At 39.7% G+C, this 18,716-nt stretch overlaps 1 pseudogene; it reads left to right on the top strand.

Annotated features, from left to right (window-relative positions):
- Positions 1–18,716, top strand: part of LOC127415376 (nephrocystin-4-like) — a 185,080-nt pseudogene that overhangs the window by 107,703 nt on the left and 58,661 nt on the right.

The following is an 18,716-nucleotide window of genomic DNA, read 5'->3' as shown; positions in this document are numbered from 1 at the left end:
ATTATTGCTTTCATAAAATGTAGGGTGCTGTTGCTGGCTTATTAAATGAATTTAATCAGTCATGTTTTAGGGAAGTAATTTCTTCCAAAAAACCTGCCTCACCTAATAACAAATAACTTCTTTTTTTATTGATTCTGTCTCCTCAGTGACAAAGAAAGTGCCAGAGTGCAATACATTTGTAAGAAAGTTATTGATTTTGCTCTCAGGAAATACTGAATTCTGCATGATTAAATGGAAAGATTTACCTGCTCTTTCTGAATTCTACCTTGAAGCACTATAATTTCAAACAGTGGCACAAGGATGCTGTTTTATTTTTTATTTTTTTTTTGATTAATTGAGCAGTTTCAGGCAAGCAGATGTTCATCATTAACTGTATTAATGGTAGTTAGTGATGGAATGATTAATGATTTTATTTGAAAGTGGTTGTCATACAATTTTTAAGTTATTTTCTACCACTAATGTTAGTAATTTTTTGCACTTAAAATTGTCATAATTTTGCTTTTTTTATTCCATTTTCTTGCCTTTATAATTAAACAGCACATTCTTCAAGGCTCTTATGTATACACCATTCTCGCATGTGAAATGAGCTACACGGCCAGGAATACTTTCCCACATTTTACACTAATCAGAAGTTCTTCTGGTGATTAAACTTTAATTACCTCACTGCAACTGGAATGGCCAAGTTTCTGAATACTGAATAGGCATTGTTGACGTCTAAATGTGGGTGGTCATTTGTCCCTGTCTTCAAATCCATCTGTCTGACATCAGAAAGATGTTGAAGTATGGAATGAGATGGTTTTGCAGAGTTTCAATAAATGCTGTTTTTTACTGGGGAGGGAGTTATATTATGTTTTCATTGAACAAAGAACTAATTTCTTCTTTATGCAAATGCAAAAGTAAATTTAAAGAATTAGGTTTGTGTTCATCAGCCAGGCTTTCTGTCCATACACATGAGGTCTCATTCCAACATTCAGCCATTACTATTTATCTGGACGAAAGGGGTTTGTCATGGTGTGACTCAGATTCTTCAACTTACAGTGACTTAGAGTGACGAACTGACTCTCCATCACTGAATTTACTCAGACTGGTTCTTTATAAAGGTGTTACTCAGACTTGCTCTTCATCATAGAGTCGCTGAGACTGACTCTTCATTATGACGTGACTCTGACTGACTCTTCATTCTAGAGTCACTCAGATTGATTCTTCATAATAAAGTAACAACAATTGACTCCTAATAATGGGTGACTAAGACTGACTCCTATTATAATATCTCTTTAATATTATTTGTACTGTCATCTTTCATCCGGTCGTATTTCAGTGCATGTCATCATTACTTTTCAATAATTCCCAAATCTTATGTAATTGTTCCTCCCTAGGGTTCCTCAGGCTGGTGTGAATTCAGACTAGCCCAACTCTGTCCATTTCACATTCCAGCTTTACCGTTTTCCTCCTATCACCACTGAGCGCCTGAAGCTGCTTGACCCGGAGAGGAATAGCCCTGATTAACCCTGTGTCCTCTCGCTTATCAACAAGGACGGTACACTAAGCTCTGGTATGATTAAATATGGTCTATTTATTTTATAAAGAAATAAGCCACAAGATCTATGTGAGTTTTACTACAGGTAAAGATTGTTCTTAAAGGGGTGTTTGCAGGTAAAGAGTCTTCTTTAAACCCCCTTAACCATGGTAAAATCATTGTATATACAATGTTAAATGTTCAATGTTCAATTAACATTTATACAGTTACAGGTATGCATTTAATTCTCACATTTTGTTGGCATTTTCAACCTCTTGTCTTTTTGTTCGCAAGCATCCTTGCTAATCATGAAAATAGATGCATATTTATGGCAATATACATTCACTGAGCACTTTATTCGGAAGACCTGTACACCTACTTATCCATGCGATTATCTAATCAGCCAAATGTGTGGCAGCAGTGCAATGCATAAAATCATGCAGATATGGGTCAGGAGCTTCAGTTAATGTTCACATTAAACATGAAAAATGTTGATCTCAGTGATTTTGACCATGGCATGATTGTTGGTGCAAGACGGACTGGTTCGAGTATTTCTGTAACTGCTGATCTCCTGGGATTTTCATGCACAACAGTCTCTAGAGTTGACACTAGAATGGTGCCAGAAACAAAAAACATCCAGTGAGCATCAGTTCTGCAGATGGAAATGCCTTGTTGATGAGAGAGGTCAACGGACAATGGCCAGACTGGTTTGAGCTGACAAAGTCTATGGTAACTCAGATAACCCCTCTGTACAATTGTAATGAGCAGAATACAGTGCATCCGGAAAGTATTCACAGCGCTTCACTTTTTCCACATTTTGTTATGTTACAGCCTTATTCCAAAATGGATTAAATTTATTATTTTCCTCAAAATTCTACAAACAATACCTCATAATGACAATGTGAAAGAAGTTTGTTTGAAATCTTTGCAAATTTATTAAAAATAAAAAACGGAAAAAAAAAATCACATGTACATAAATATTCACAGCCTTTGCTCAATACTTTGTTGAAGCACCTTTGGCACCAATTACAGCCTCAAGTCTTTTGGAGTATGATGCTACAAGCTTGGCACACCTATTTTTGGGCAATCCCATTCTTCTTTGCAGGACCTCTCAAGCTCCATCAGGTTGGATGGGGAGCATCGGTGCACAGCCATTTTCTGATCTCTCCAGAGATGTTCAATCGGGTTCAAGTCTGGGCTCTGGCTGGGCCACTCAAGGACATTCACAGAGTTGTCCCGGAGCCACTCCTTTGTTATCTTGGCTGTGTGCTTAGGGTCGTTGTCCTGTTGGAAGATGAACCTTCGCCCCAGTCTGAGGTCCAGAGTGCTCTGGAGCAGGTTTTCATCAAGGATGTCTCTGTACATTGCTGCATTCATCTTTCCCTCGATCCTGACTAGTCTCCCAGTTCCTGCTGCTGAAAAACATCCCCATAGCATGATGCTTCCACCACCATGCTTCACTGTAGGGATGGTATTGGCCAGGTGATGAGTGGTGCCTGGTTTCCTCCAGACATGACGCTTGCCATTCAGGCTAAAGAGTTCAGTCTTTGTTTCTCATGGTCTGAGAGTCCTTCAGGTGCCTTTTGGCAAACTCCAGGCGGGCTGTCATGTGCCTTTTACTGAGGAGTGGCTTCTGTCTGGCCAGTATACCATACAGGCCTGATTGGTGGAGTGCTGCAGAGATGGTTGTTCTTCTGGAAGTTTCTCCTCTCATCACAGAGAAACGATGGAGCTCTGTCAGAGTGACCATCGGGTTCTTGGTCACCTCACTGACTAAGGCCCTTCTCCCCCGATCGCTCAGTTTGGCCAGGCGGCCAGCTCTAGGAAGAGTCCTGGTGGTTCCAAACTTCTTCCATTTATGGATGATGGAGGCCACTGTGCTCATTGGGATCTTCAATGCTGCAGAAATTTTTCTGTACCCTTCCCCAGATCTGTGCCTCGATACAATCCTGTCTCGGAGGTCTACAGACAATTCCTTGGACTTCATGGCTTGGTTTGTGCTCTGACATGCACTGTTAACTGTGGGACCTTATATAAACAGGTGTGTGCCTTTCCAAATCATGTCCAATCAACTGAATTTACCACAGGTGGACTCCAATCAAGTTGTAGAAACATCTCAAGGATGATCAGTGGAAACAGGATGCACCTGAGCTCAATTTTTAGTGTCATGGCAAAGGATGTGAATACTTATGTACATGTGAATTTGCAAAGATTTCAGACAAACTTTTTTCACGTTGTCATTATGGGGTATTGTTTGTAGAATTTTGAGGAAAATAATGAATTTAATCCATTTTGGAATAAGGCTGTAACATAACAAAATGTGGAAAAAGTGAAGCGCTGTGAATACTTTCCGGATGCACTGTAGCATCTCAGAATGCACAACACGTCGAACCTTGAGGCAGATGGTCTACAACAGCAGAAGACCAAGATATGGCACTTTATTAGGACCATAGTGTTCCTAATAAAGTTCTCAGTGAGTGTAAATCTATTACTTCAAAACAGTCAGTGTCACCTTTGTTGCTCTAATGAATTTGATCAATATCTGTATAAAATATTATAGTAGTTTTTAACCACAACATGTGCAGTATTTTGGTGAATAAAGATCCAAAATTGAGCAATTACAATTTTGCTGCACTTGGCTAAAGTCCAATAATTGCTTTTAAGAAGGACTCTTCATGCACTGCAGCCTTGTGAAGAAAGGTGAAGATGAACTGTGACTTTGTGATGAAACCAGTTTTGGCTCTGTCCGTTCATTAGGCTGCCAAAAATACTTATTACCTTCCCCTGATGCAAGTTATCTTTATCAGTAGGTTCTCACAAACAAGCTAAGGCTGATCATTCAAAACACCTTAAAATGTTGAGCTAAGAGCACCTAAGGTTCACTTTTCCTACAGCTGGAGTGTGGCTTCCATTTTATACCATGATAGACTTGGCCAAAGTTTGTTACATTGATTTAAATTGGGGTCTAAAAGTCTGAGACCACATTAACAAATCTAGAATTTTGTAGGATTTATTGTTTTAGGATTTTGAAAAATGTATGTCTAATGACATTTATGTTTCTGCACTATTTCCAAGTCACTAATCAATTAAGCAAATTTTTGACATTGGTCAGATTCCTTTCATTGAAGCGCACAAAATGCTCTTTGGAACATTCTCAAATCATGCTGGGAAAACATGGATCATTGGGTTTTGCAAAAAAGTCCATGCCAGCTCAAGCGCGTGTTGTTATTTAATCATAAAGAGGTCATCTAAAATTCATATACCTTTTTTTATTTAAAATTTTCATTAAAATTATAATGATTATTTAATTTAATTTGTAATGAAAACATTTGTATGAAATTAGAGAAAGCATTGCCACTAGTGGTCTCGGACTTATGGTCCCCATTGTATTTGTACGCTTTTACTGATTGGCTAGATACAGTATCCAATCAGGTAGAACACATATTACATAATAAAGTGTCTCTCTTCAGCTCTCTCAAGATGAGTGGGCAGCCTCTTATTTGCCTGCTACAAATAACAGAGAAACCCAAAGGATAGTCAAGAGATTGAAAAAAGGTTGAAGAGCAAGACAGATAGGCTGGTGGAATAAGAGAATGGAAGAAATGAGACAGATAATGAGAGAGTGAGAGAGTGAGAGAGCATGACTGAGTGAAGCAGGGGTAAAAGAGGATCAGCTTTTATAACAGCCTGAATTCAGCCTTGTTTGTTTCTGAAGTTTTACAGCAGAGGTAATGTCATACATAAAAGAACAGGCCTATATTACTGAGAAAATAGGCCCTCTCCACACGGTCACCTTTATAAAAGTGTTCAAGCATTTTGCCACCATACACATCTCAACCCTTAGACCCACGTCTTGAACAGCTAAACAATGAGCCATACAGTGTCATAAAGATTACAGGCTGAATGATGATATTTTGCCTTTTAATGTCTGAAGACTGAACATCTGTATCCTGTGGGATCATGTGCTGTTATTGTGCAAATATAAGTTAACTACATATTCCCACATTATCATTGCTTTTCTGGTTTACATCCAACCTGGATCAGTGGTGTAGTCCTACCAAAAAAAAGTGGTTTACTACTGCCCAGTCCCTGTTCGTCTGACGGGGTGTATGTGTGGGGGTTGGGGGTCAGATGTTCATCCAGTTAAATGGGCAGCATCAGGGTGGACAATAACAGGGTGGATATTCAGGGGATAAATTAGCCACTAAATGGTCTGTGATTGATAGCTAGGTAACATATTTGTAAACTAATATTTACGATTTTATCTCTGTTAACATAAATACTGTATATTGAAATTTCTAATTATATAAATTTCCTATATATCTTCCCATAACAGGGTGGACATGTTATGCTTGACCACATATGACTAACACCACAAAATAAAGGAAAACATTAATAAAACAATAGAGTTATAAACTTCAAATAACTCAAAAGTAATTTTGCAGAATGGGTGATGTACACCTCCAGTGTGTGATGTAATTTCCTAACATACAGTATATCTTCAATGAAAGATCATAGTATCATGACATAACAGGGTGCACAATAAATCAAGGGACACACAAAAAACCTCCACTATCAGTTTTAAAATTACACATTTACCACAAATGAATACATGTTAGTGAGAGAATGTAACACTAAACTCTTTACTGAATGTGAGGGAAAATAGAAATCCAATGATTTAGCATGTATTTTTGTCAAAGATGTTTGACGAGCAGTTTTTGGGACATGAGAAAATGACACAGTACAATAGAAAAGGATTTCAGTTATTAAAATTTAACTTTTAAGCCCACAGAAGTGTGTAACATTATAAAAAGTCTTTATTCTTTTTAATAAGCCTATCAAAATTGTAGTCGGTTGAAATTAAACAATATAAATACCACACACACTTGTAATGGGGACTTAAATGACACAGGAGTGTAGGAATTACCCATATTTACAGGCGTTCCGGTGCGAGATGCTGCTTTACGTTGAAAAACAGCTCAGACGGACGCAAAAACGTGTTCAGTGCGAACATCCCCTACTAAACTTAAAATGAAAATGCTTTAAAACAACGACCAGGAAGAAGAGAGAAAGGGAGAGAAAAGGCTTAACAAGAAAATAGTGTATTTCTCCTTAGAATAGTGTCATTGTTTTAACAGTAAATAGTGTTTATCGTAAGGGAAATGTTAGAAAATCACATGAAGTGTTTTAACTACACCTGTACTACTGTACTTTTATTTTGAATTAATGCAGTAATCCAGTTTTTCTTACCTCTCTCTCTCTCTCTCTCTCTCTCTCTCTCTCACTCACTCTTTCTCTCTATCAGAACGAGCTCTGACATATGCAATAAAATGTAATGGCATGTCATGAATGGGTGTGTTTACTGGTGTTTTAAAATCCCAGTGGTTGGAAACAATTAACATACACTTGAATGCTATATGATTTTGACAAAATTATCTTGCTTCTGACAGAAAACACGCACTGATTGTCACTGATCTTCTCCCCAGCCGTTTCTGTGTCAGGTTTTATCATCCGTGTAAAGCAACATCCGATATCTCACACAACTCATGCGAAAGGTGTGTGTGTTTCAAGTCGATTTCTCTCGATTTGTGAAACATTCTCAGCAGTTTGGGTGTGTGATGCTAAAATACGGGACAAACAGCATCATGTATGGATTTCATACGGAACGGAATTTTTTTCCCTTAATTACGGAACGATTCCTTATTCTACAGGAAGTTTGGCACATTTTGTTAATTAATTTTACCTGATGATGCTTCAGCGTGAGGGTGACTCTCTCTCCACTCACTGTCATAATTCCCTCAGTCGATGATGGCGGCGACAACAGTTGTCAGGGGCAGGGAATGACAGAATTCAAGTTATAATGCACCATTTACAACAAAGAATGTCCAGTTTCACAAAACAGTATCCAATACAGTTAAAGGGAAACTAACAACAGTAGATTATGGACTTCTGAAGCAGCAAAACAAGTGGGTATACCGAGGATATATGCTAATTATATTATATGCATTATATAAATTATTATATGCAAATATCGATCCTTAGAAGTCGTTATACACAAACAGCCCTGGGGAAAAAGTAAGCATGTGGCATATATGTGCGTATGGCCCTGACTACACCACTGACCTGGATGACAGTTTGTGTCAAGTCAACTGGAAAGGCTTACTCTCCTCACCCCTCACTCTTACCACTTTTATTCCACAGGGGGTCAGTGCTTGGACTTCAAATCAAATCAAATCAAATCACTTTATTGTCACACAGCCATATACACAAGTGCAATGGTGTGTGAAATTCTTGGGTGCAGTTCCGATCAACATAGCAGTTGTGACAGTGATGAGACAGTACCAATTTACAATAACATCAAATTAACACAGCACAATTTAAACATCTGATATACACATAATTACACTCAACAATATACAAATAATAACATACACTGTACAGTATACAATACGCACTATATAGATACACATTATTCAATAAAAATAAAAAATAAAAATATATAAAAAAGTATATATAGATTGTACAGTATCGGTTGATAGTCAGTTGTTAAGAGAGAATATAATATAATAATAATATAATTTATGACAGTCCGGTTTGAGATATAAGAGTAAGGGTAATAAAGTACAGTGCTGATGTATTTTGATCATGGGAGATCAAGTGTTCAGAAGTCTGATTGCTCGGGGGAAGAAGCTGTCATGGAGTCGGCTGGTATGGGTCCTGATGCTGCGATACCACCTACCTGATGGTAGCAGTGAGAACAGCCCATGGCTCGGGTGGCTGGAGTCTCTGATGATCCTCCGAGCTTTTTTCACACACCGCCTTGTATATATTTCCTGGAGGGAGGGAAGCTCACCTCCGATGATGTGTCTGGCAGTTCGCACCACCCTTTGCAGTGCTGTGCGGTTGTGGGCGGTGCTATTGCCATACCAGGCGGAGATGCAGCCAGTCAGGATGCTCTCTACAGTGCAGGTATAGAACCGTGTGAGGATGTGGCGGTTCATTCCAAACTTCCTCAGCCATCTCAGGAAGAAGAGGCGCTGATGAGCCTTCTTCACAACAATTTCAGTGTGGATGGACCATGTGAGTTCCTCAGTGATGTGGACACCCAGGAACTTGAAGCTGCTGACTCTCTCCACTGGTGCTCCATTGATGGTGATGGGACTGTGTTCTCTGTCATTTCTTCTGAAGTCCACCACAAGCTCCTTTGTCTTACTGACGTTGAGGGAGAGGTTGTGCTCCTGACACCAGTGTGTCAGAGTGTGCACCTCCTCTCTGTAGGCTGTTTCATCATTGTCAGTGATCAGACCTACCACCGTCGTGTCATCAGCAAACTTAATGATGGCATTGGAGCCCTGTGTTGCCACACAGTAGTGGGCTGAGAACACAGCCCTGTGGGGCTCCAGTGTTGAGGGTCAGTGATGAGGAGATGTTGCTGCCTATTCTAACCACCTGGCGTCTGCTTGACAGGAAGACAAGGATCCAGCTGTACAGCGAGCTGATTAAGCCCAGAGCCCGGAGTTTCTCATCTAGCTTGGAGGGCACTATGGTGTTGAATACTGAGCTGTAGTCTACAAACAGCATTCTCACATAAGTGTTCTTTTTTTCCAGGTGGGAGAGAGCAGTGTGTATTGTAGATGCAATGGCATCATCAGTGGAGCGGTTGTTGCGGTAAGCAAACTGCAACGGGTCGAGAGAGTGGCAGCACAGAGCAGATGTAATCTCTGATTAGTCTCTCAAAGCATTTGCTGATGATGGGGGTCAGAGCAACAGGACACCAGTCATTTAAGCAAGTTATTTTTGATTGCATTGGAACAGGCACAATGGTGGATGTTTTAAAGCATGTGGGGAATACAGACAAAGAGAGGGAAAGGTTGAAAATGTCCGTAAAAACACCAGCCAGCTGGTTCGCGCACGCTCTGATGATGCAGCCCGGAATGCTGTCTGGGCCCGCGGCTTTGTGGATATTCACCCGTCGGAAGGATCGGGTTACATCCGCTACAGAGACGGAGAGTGAACTAACCTCTGTAGCTTCAGCCGCGAGAGCTCTCGCCACGAGGGTGGTGTTATTTCCCTCAAAACGAGCATAAAAAGTATTTAGCTCATCCGGGAGAGAGACAGCGGTGTTCATGGTGGAGTTTTTATTCCCTTTAAAGTCCGTGATGATGTTAATTCCCTGCCACATGCTTCTAGAGTTGGTGGTGTTAAACTGTCCTTCAATCTTGCTCCTGTACTGGCGTTTTGCGGTTCTGATAGTTTTTTGGAGGGCATAACTGGCTTGTTTATGCTCCTCCGCGTTCCCGGAATTAAAAGCGGAGGTCCGCACATTAAGTGCCGCGCGAACATCGTTATTTATCCATGGTTTCTGATTCGGATAGATCCGTATTGTTCTGGTCGGAACCACATCCTCCACGCACTTTTTGATGAAACACATTACGCTATCAGCGTAAAGCTCGATGTCGTCATCAGAGGCGGACCGAAACATCTCCCAGTCCGTGTGATCAAAACAGTCTTGTAGCATGGAATCTGATTGGTCTGACCAGCACTGGATCGTTCTGAGGGTGGGTGCTTCCTGTTTCAGTTTCTGCCTGTAAGCGGGCAGAAGCAGAATGGAAGAGTGGTCCGATTTGCCAAATGGTGGGCGGGGGAGGGATTTGTAGCCATCCCGGAAGGGAGAGTAGCAATGGTCCAAAACCTGTTCCCCTCGTGTGTTGAAACTAATGTGCTGGTGGTATTTTGGTGCGACTGATTTTAAACTGGCTTTATTAAAAGTCCCCGGTCACAATGAACGCGGCCTCAGGGTGCGCTGTTTCCTGCTCACTTATACTCCCATACAGTTCCTTGAGTGCCCGGTCTGTGTCGGCTTGTGGGGGAATGTACACAGCTGTGATAATGACCGCTGTGAATTCCCTCGGTAGCCAGAATGGTCGACACAGAAGCATAAGAAATTCCAGATCAGGAGAGCAGAAAGACTTGATAGAATGTACATTCCTCTGATCACACCAGGATTTGTTGATCATAAAACATACACCACCTCCTCTGCTTTTACCTGAGAGGTCTTTTGCTCTGTCCGCTTGGTGCACAGAGAACCCCGCAGGTTCAATGGCTGAGTCTGGAATCTCCGCAGACATCCAAGTTTCCGTGAGGCAGATAATGCAGCAGTCCCTTGTATCTCGTTGGAAAGAGATCTGCGCTTTCAGCTCGCAGAACTTGTTATCCAGAGACTGAACATTTGCCAGTAGAATAGTGGGTAGTGGGGGTCCATTTGCGCGGCGTCTTACTCTGATGAGAACGCCGGCTCTGAAAGTGCCTCAAAGCCTTTCCCTTATGGTGGATTACTGGAGAAACCATTGAAAGTCATTAGAGGTTCTTCGAGTTCTTGCAGGAACTGAGATTTTGTCAGATAACTCAAAGGGTGCCTGAAGCATCTGCAGAGGGTTCCACCGGTGTGAAAATGGTGTCTTGGGTATCTTTTAATTTTTACAGTGTATAGACATTTCATTGCTAAACTGCAGATTCCTTTGTGTTGGTCTACTGACATTTGCCATACTTCCCATAGAGAGCATACTAAATGCTGACTTACACTTCTTTACATGTTTTTAACCTCCAGAATTTTCTTCACATAAAATCTTTGCTCACGTCTATACTGGCAGCCAGACTCCTCCACATAAAGTATGTTCACTTGGTTCAGGATCTTCAAAATTTCTTATCACCCATCTGAAATTTGTTTTATATGAATAGTTTACAGGAAAATAAAAATTCTGTCATCATTTACTCACTTTTATATTGTTCCAAACCCATTTGACTTTTGTTCTTGAATTTTGATGAATTTTATAGGATGTACCATTAGCTGGTTTCAACACAATGGCAGTTAATAGTGACTCACTTAAAAGCTTAAAACGTACCCAGAAGTGTCATTAAATTAGTCCATGTGACTTGTGCTTCATATTCCAAATCTTCTAAAAGCATACAATAAGTTTTGGTGAGAAACAACTCGATATCTAAGTTATTCTACAGTAAAAACCTTGACTCCTGCCATGGTTCTCCTTTGCCGATTATTTACAATGACAATACAATTATTATTTAATTACTTATTTTTAAACACAATTCACAATCGTATTTTATCAAACTACACAATGATGACTCTAAGACATTATAGATATTACAGTTTCATTTTCTGTTAATGCATGATGTTCTGTAAAGCTGCTTTGAAACGATGTGTGTTGCGAAAGTCGCTTTACCAATAAAAATGACTTGACTTTGCACGTTCATAACTGCATAAGAGAAGCTTGTTCACAATGACTTGACACAAAAACAGTGCAAGTTATGACATGAACAGTGCAGCTGCTCAAGTTAACACATGAACATTTGAACAAGCTTCTCACACACTGAAATCAGAGAATGGGACATCCTTTAAAAAAGTTTTTCTCTCACTTCGTCTTTTGATAAATACATGTAGGCAAACCTTTATTATACTAACCTTCAAATACCTTTATTCTTTCTTCATTAATGTACTTCTCTTTTCTTATAACTGTAGGTGTTCCTGGTTTGCAGCCTTATTACCGTGTTGACCCTCAACTCCTGAAGCCAGGTGAGCGGGTGTGGTTCCTGCGATACCTGGCACTCCACTCCCTGCAGATTGATGTCTGGGACAGTGAATCGTTAATGCTGATCGGCTCAGCTGCTGTGGAGCTCAAGGTACAGGAAACATTACATTATTTAGCACACAATGAGTGTGTTTATATGTACAACAAAACACTTATTATTAAGTCAAAAAACCAAACAGCGTTTACATGCAAATCAATAAACTGATGTAGGCAGGGGTGGACTGAGAAGTAAAATCCAGGGCCGATTTCACATAGAAACTGGCCCAAAATTTGTTGGGTGGGGTGGGGGGGAGGTGTCGCTGTCCTTTTCTGCATATCGCGGCCCCCTTCGGCATATCATGGCATCGTTTTGCGGCCCTCTTCAGCCTGTTGTGGGCCATTTGGCATAACGCGGCAGCCCGTTTCAGCTTATCACGCCCAATTCTGCCCCGTTCAGCCACGTTTCATGGCCGTCCCACCAGGAAAAGTCCCGGTTCTCCCAATGGCCAGTCCGCCCCTGGATGTAGGGAATTAGAGACTTTGTGACAGGGTATATTTACAACTGCCAGCATTCATCACCAATTACATGTAGGGAATTTGCATGATGGTTATCTTATGGCTTTAAGCTTATGCCTGCATCATTTTCCAACCATTAATGCAAGGAATTTAGCTCAATAAAGGGATTAACGATTGATTTGGGGAATATTAAAATAATTATTGTTTACATATGATTAAAGTCTTCGGCCAGCGATGAGTTGATCTGCACATAAGATTAATTCTTACAGTAATACTACTTTCATGGCCATTGAAAATAATATCTATTTATGAGCAATACAGTTTTTTAGGATCGACAAATTTCAAGGGACTGATATAATTTGATCAAATACACAGTCAAATTCTCTTTAAATACAAAGAAGTCTTTATTAATTAACATACAACATAAAACTAAACTTACACACATACTGTAGACAAACATAAAACACAGGTTGGTGAGTGAGCTTTGACATAAGATGAAATGGAAATAATCTGTAACGGAAAAATTAAATTTATGGAGTTTACAGACCATGCCTTCAGAACAATCATTACTTAATTTAGTATGCCTCGATTTAGATCGGGTTACCCAGTTATCTAATAAAACACCAGCACTTTCAGTGAAATTCTGAGGTTTGTACATGCGTAAGTTGCATTGCATTGCACTGCCTTGGTTCTTTGGCTGGGTCCATAAAAAGTCTTTGTTGCATCAATGTTTGGAATTCTGTTGAAGATCGTGGATGCTGGATGGGTGATGGAATGACCAGGTGGAGCCCTGGAAGCAAGGCCTCCCATGAGGGAGACTCGCGACTCCCAATCACGTGTGTGCAAGTAGAAGAATGAGAAACAGAGAGCAAAGTTTGTTTGTTGCGGGGGTTATTGAGTTGAGGTTGGCTGAACCCCAGAGGTGTCTTGAACCAATCAGAAGTGTCTTTTGTTATGTCACATGGTCATTTCTGTCCTCCCCTCAAGATAATTAATTTATTGTTCTACGGTTTGCGAGTTTCGTGAACTTTCAGTTCAGTTTGTTTTTTCCAGTTCAATGACTTTCGTAAGAGAACTATAACTGCAAATAACCCAAAAATACTTCACATCATCTTTCTGGAATTTAGAGAATATTAAATAACATACAAAGCACTTGTAATTTCTTATAAATATTGTAAATTCTTATAATTCAGTTATTTTGCATGATAAAACTTACTAATATTTAGTTTGTTAGTTTTAAACATGGATAATACTGTGGCATGGGGGCGTGGTCATGTGTCGGTCTGCGGGAGAGGGAGAGCAGTAAGGCTCGTCACCTGGGTCGTAATTATCTCTAACACCTGTCTCTCATTATAGTTATGGCGGAGGGAGACATAAAAGGCACGCCAGAGCGTCAGAGAGGGGAGAGAGTGACCTGACAAGTCCAAGCCAGAGAGAGCTTCTATCATTGTTACATTTTGTTTTGACGGTTACTGTCAAGTGTGGACAATTTAATTATTAAAAGATCTGACCTTGAACCTGCTTCTTTTGTCTCCTGACTCCTTCATTGCCCACAAACTAAGGCCATTTACAGTAGTGCCGAAAACCCGGCTTTGGAGGAGTACGCCGTTATGTAGTCCTCACCGCTGGGCAAAGTTTTCAAGACCCTCACCAGCATCCAGCAAACACAACATCAGGCCCTCATGGAGGTACACCTGGAGAAGGAACAACACTTTCAAGTCCTGCTCCAGGCACAAGCGGAGGACTGGCTGGCACTGCGACCTCCTCGGAGCCTATTCCACCTGTGGCCCTAACAATGATGGGGCCAAACGACAATCTGGAGGCCTTCCTCGACCTATTTGAAAAGGCCGCAGAGGTTTGGAGGTGACCTCCCGATCAGTGGGTGGCCCATCTGTTGCCCCTGCTCTCTGGGGAGGTGCAGCTAGCGGCACAACAACTTCCCACCTCCAGCCTCCTGGATTAGAGTCACCTGAGTAAGGCCATCCAGCAACGGGTCGGTCGGACCCTGGAGCAGAGTCGGCAGCTTTTCCGCTCTCTGAGCTTCGGGAAGGATGGCCGCCTGGTCGCTTTTGCACAGCAGCTCCATGACGCCTGCCGGAAATGGTTGCTGGTGGAGGGAACCCACGGCATCGTGGAAGTCGTTGGGCCATTAGAGCGGACTGTACGTGGCCATCGCTTTGTATTAGTTCTGCTGGACTATGCAACGCAATATCCGGAAGCAGTGCCCCTGCGCAACATCTCAGCACATAGTGTTGCGCAGGCAGTCTTCAGAATTATCTCCTGAGTGGGGATTCCAAAGAAAATCCTCACTGATCAAGGTACAACATTCATGTCACATACACTTCGCAAACTATATGATTTATTAGGCATTAAATCGATTCACACCAGCGTTTATCACCCGCAAACCGACGGGTTGGTCGAACAATTCAATAAAACCTTAAAAATCATGATTCGTAAGTTCGTACACAAAGACGCTAAGAATTGGGATAAGTGGTTTGAACCCCTGCTGTTTGTAGTACGAGAGGTCCCGCAAGCCTCCACGGGGTTTTCCCCATTTGAGCTACTGTATGGGCGCCAGCTGCTGTGGAATATTTTTATCAAGTTAAATATAAATTAATCAAGTATAATCAATGTGAATATAGACATTTTATTCTACAATTATTTCTGATGGTATAGCATGTATTTTACTGTGTGTGTGTGTATGTGTAGAGGCCTGTGGGAAGGAGGCCACTCACATATGGTAAACTTGAGTCTCATGTTTTGACACTAGAGAAAATATAGGATAAGGCCCCGTAAAGAGGTTCCAGATGGAGAGTGGCCTCTCTCATAGTTCAATGTTCTCTAAACAGACTGAAGACACAGAACAAAATGTATGGGGTGTATTGGTCACGCCCTAGGTGAATATGTGTATATAGGCCTGTTTGAATACAGAAAGTCAGTTGAGCTGGTAGCAAGTCGGCTTTGCTATCTCTGATAATAAAGTCTATCTTCTGGCATCAAAACCCCAAGACTTCAAGAGTGATGTTTCACAGAGGTGGCAGAAGCCACAACAAATTGGCGCCCAATGTGGGGCACTGGAAAGGAGCAGAGTGGAAGCCACAACGGGCTATCTGGACAAGCAACTCAAACAGTGGCCACTTAAAAATGTAAGCATTTTTTGCTTATATAATTAGTTTGTGTTGCTTGCCAGAATCTGCCTGTGGTGGTAAGGACATTCAAAAAGCTCCTCCAAATTCAAAAAAAAAAAAAACAAAAAAAAAAGAATAAAGGGTTCTTATTCCAGAAGAAATAATTGCATGCAATGATCTGTTTTTACTCTTAAGGGGGCCTTGATGGATAACAGTAAATGAAAAGCAGATAAAATTTAAAAATAAAAAAATAAAAAAGCCAGGAAGGCAAGAGAGGCAAATCCTGCAGGTCACCTAAGAGGGGTGATAGAATAGTTGCGTTTTAGAATTGTATAGTATTTTTTGAGAGCTCTGTGTTTATAAAGGCCTTGTGTTTGTAAAAAGTGTGAAAGTTTCTGTGTCTGTGAGAGTGTTTATGTCTGTGTTTGAAAATGTGTGAAGTGTGACTGAAGTGCAATTGTGTATGGAAGTGTATGACTGAGTACATATATGAGCCCAGTAGAGGGACTGGAATGTATGATGTGTCCTTAAAATTAAAGGAACACAGAGTGTATGTTATAGGCGTCCTATAAACAAGAAGACAAGTGTGAATTTTAATGAAATATGAGCCCTAAAAATAAAAAATCTTTTTTTTAAAGGGACACGATGAATGGAGTATATGTTGTCTAATAAAGAAGGATTGTCTTTTATATGTTGAATGAATGTTGGGAATGAAAGCCTGTCTCTTGTGAAAATTTGGGAAGAAATTTCCTTTGTTAACACAGAGAAAACTAAAAACGTTCTGAGATATTGGCTTTGTAGGTTGTTTGGCCATTCTTCAAATTGTAGAATTTGTGATCCAGATAGAGAGACTCAGACTTTGCTGCGTAACTAATGAGGAGTATATATGCAATTTACAGAAAAGAAAAGCTATTTAGGCCTATTTTCAACCTTCCATTAATATATGAGGCAGAAGAGATCTGATGATTAGAGGCAAAGAGGGCACTTAAAATTATTCTGGTTGTGTAGTGGAGTTAAAACCAATGATATATATATATGGAAGGGTAAATATAATACAGTATAAACTGACAATAGGACAAAAGAATAAAATTGGTGAGACAACACAGCTGTAAAACAAAATGTGCATGAAAGCAAAAAGTTAACTCTTAGCTGGCTGGACAAAATTTAGTCTTGGGCTGTTCTTTTTATGCCATGAAGGAAGCCTGATGTAAGATTAAGTAAACTGAGAAAGAGCAGCAGCTGGACGTGTGCCAAATCATAACTCCTAAACTAGACTGTAGCATAGAAATTTACTTGACTTTACAGATAATTTATACATAAAAGTTGAATAACTGTACTTAGAGTTAAAGTTCATATCACAGTGACAAAGAAGAATATTAAAATGATAAAGAACTATAAAGTGATTGAATTCCATTTGGGAAATCACATTATCTGGACAAACAATAAAACTTTGAGTCCAGTGTATTGCATTAAACTAAAGTCAACTAATTAATTGGATTTTAAACAAAGGTTGTATTTAAGATAAGTGTTGTTATATTACATAAGGTATAATTATGGCAAAAACTCCAGCGGAAATACTAAAATCTAGAAATCCACTGTGTAAATAATTGATTGATAAAATCTTAAAGAAATGAGAAAGCAAAATAAATAAATAATAAAGGGACGTGTATGAACGTTGTGTATTAAAAAAGTGAAGGTGAAAGAAATTAGAAAAATTGTTTCAAGATATTGGCGTTGCAGATTATTCTAGAAGCAAATAAATTTAGTAAGATATACGTTTATCCTCTAAATATAATGATTTATCTAAATTAATGGTGATAAAATAATTTTTCATTCTGTATATGCCAAGCAGAATAACAGTGAAAGAAATAAAGACTCTAAGAAAAAGTAACTGTTATAGTGGTTTGGCACTATTTGGATGCAGAGTGATCCTAAAAGTAAATTGACAATATATAGGAAATTTGTACGTGTATGTGGTATAATAATTAATACAATTAAAGTTCAGGTTATAAAAGAAGATAAGAAAAATTGGTTATAAATAAAAAAAAATAACTGAATTTCTTTAGGAAGATCATATTAATTGAACAAATAAAATTGTCCAAAAATAAAAATTGTCACAAATATTGATACAGTGATAAATTTTCCTAAAGATAGGGTTTGTTGTATTATAAGAAAAATCATGGCAGCCACTCCTGTGGACATATTTGGATTAAAATATCCATTGTGTAAAGACCTTATAGATGAGCTTTCAAGCAAATGGCAAAAAAGAACCAAAGATATGATGACAAAATGGCCAAAGGAAGGGACATTTCATGTAGCGTTGTGCGAGGAAATGGAAACTTTGATAAAAAATTATAAAACTAAAGATAAGAGTAAAAAAAGTAAAAACAGAGAAACAAAAAGGAAAAAGAGAAAAGTGCTAGCACTGAAAGGAGAAAATTCACAGAAAAATATAAGACAGGCAAGAAAAATACAGAAGGAGAGGTCCTTGTCAAATCACCTCCATATGTGCCCTCAGAAGGTCAGTTCCCAATTCTCAAGGGAACTGTAGAAGTTTTAGGAGAAATGCAGATGGAGGGTCATGTGGAGTTAGAAAATAAAGACAAACAAGGCTGGGACTGAAGAAGGGAAAGGATAGAAACAATGAGAGAAACAGAAAAATTAATACGAGACACAGATAAATTGGTGAGAAATAGAAGTAGACTATTAGACACAAGGACCTATGACCCCATGTTCTGTAAGGAGAGTGAGCGGGAGGGGTTATACTCCTTACTCTCTAAGGATGGTGTCTGCAGACTTTGAATGGGAGAACTCATCTCTCTTGATGTCTCCACTCAGACAGGGGCACCCCGAATTTAGAAAAAATAGATAGCAGATTGTTTTAGTTAAGATTAGATATTTTTTCTTTTATTTTCTTGTTTTATATAACAGTGTAGGCATTGGTTGATCATGGGTACAGTGAGAAGATGCCTT

The sequence above is a fragment of the Myxocyprinus asiaticus genome, chromosome 24 (assembly GCF_019703515.2).
Source record: "Myxocyprinus asiaticus isolate MX2 ecotype Aquarium Trade chromosome 24, UBuf_Myxa_2, whole genome shotgun sequence".
NCBI classification, from domain to species: domain Eukaryota; kingdom Metazoa; phylum Chordata; class Actinopteri; order Cypriniformes; family Catostomidae; genus Myxocyprinus; species Myxocyprinus asiaticus.
This window is presented reverse-complemented; position numbering and strand designations above follow the sequence as displayed.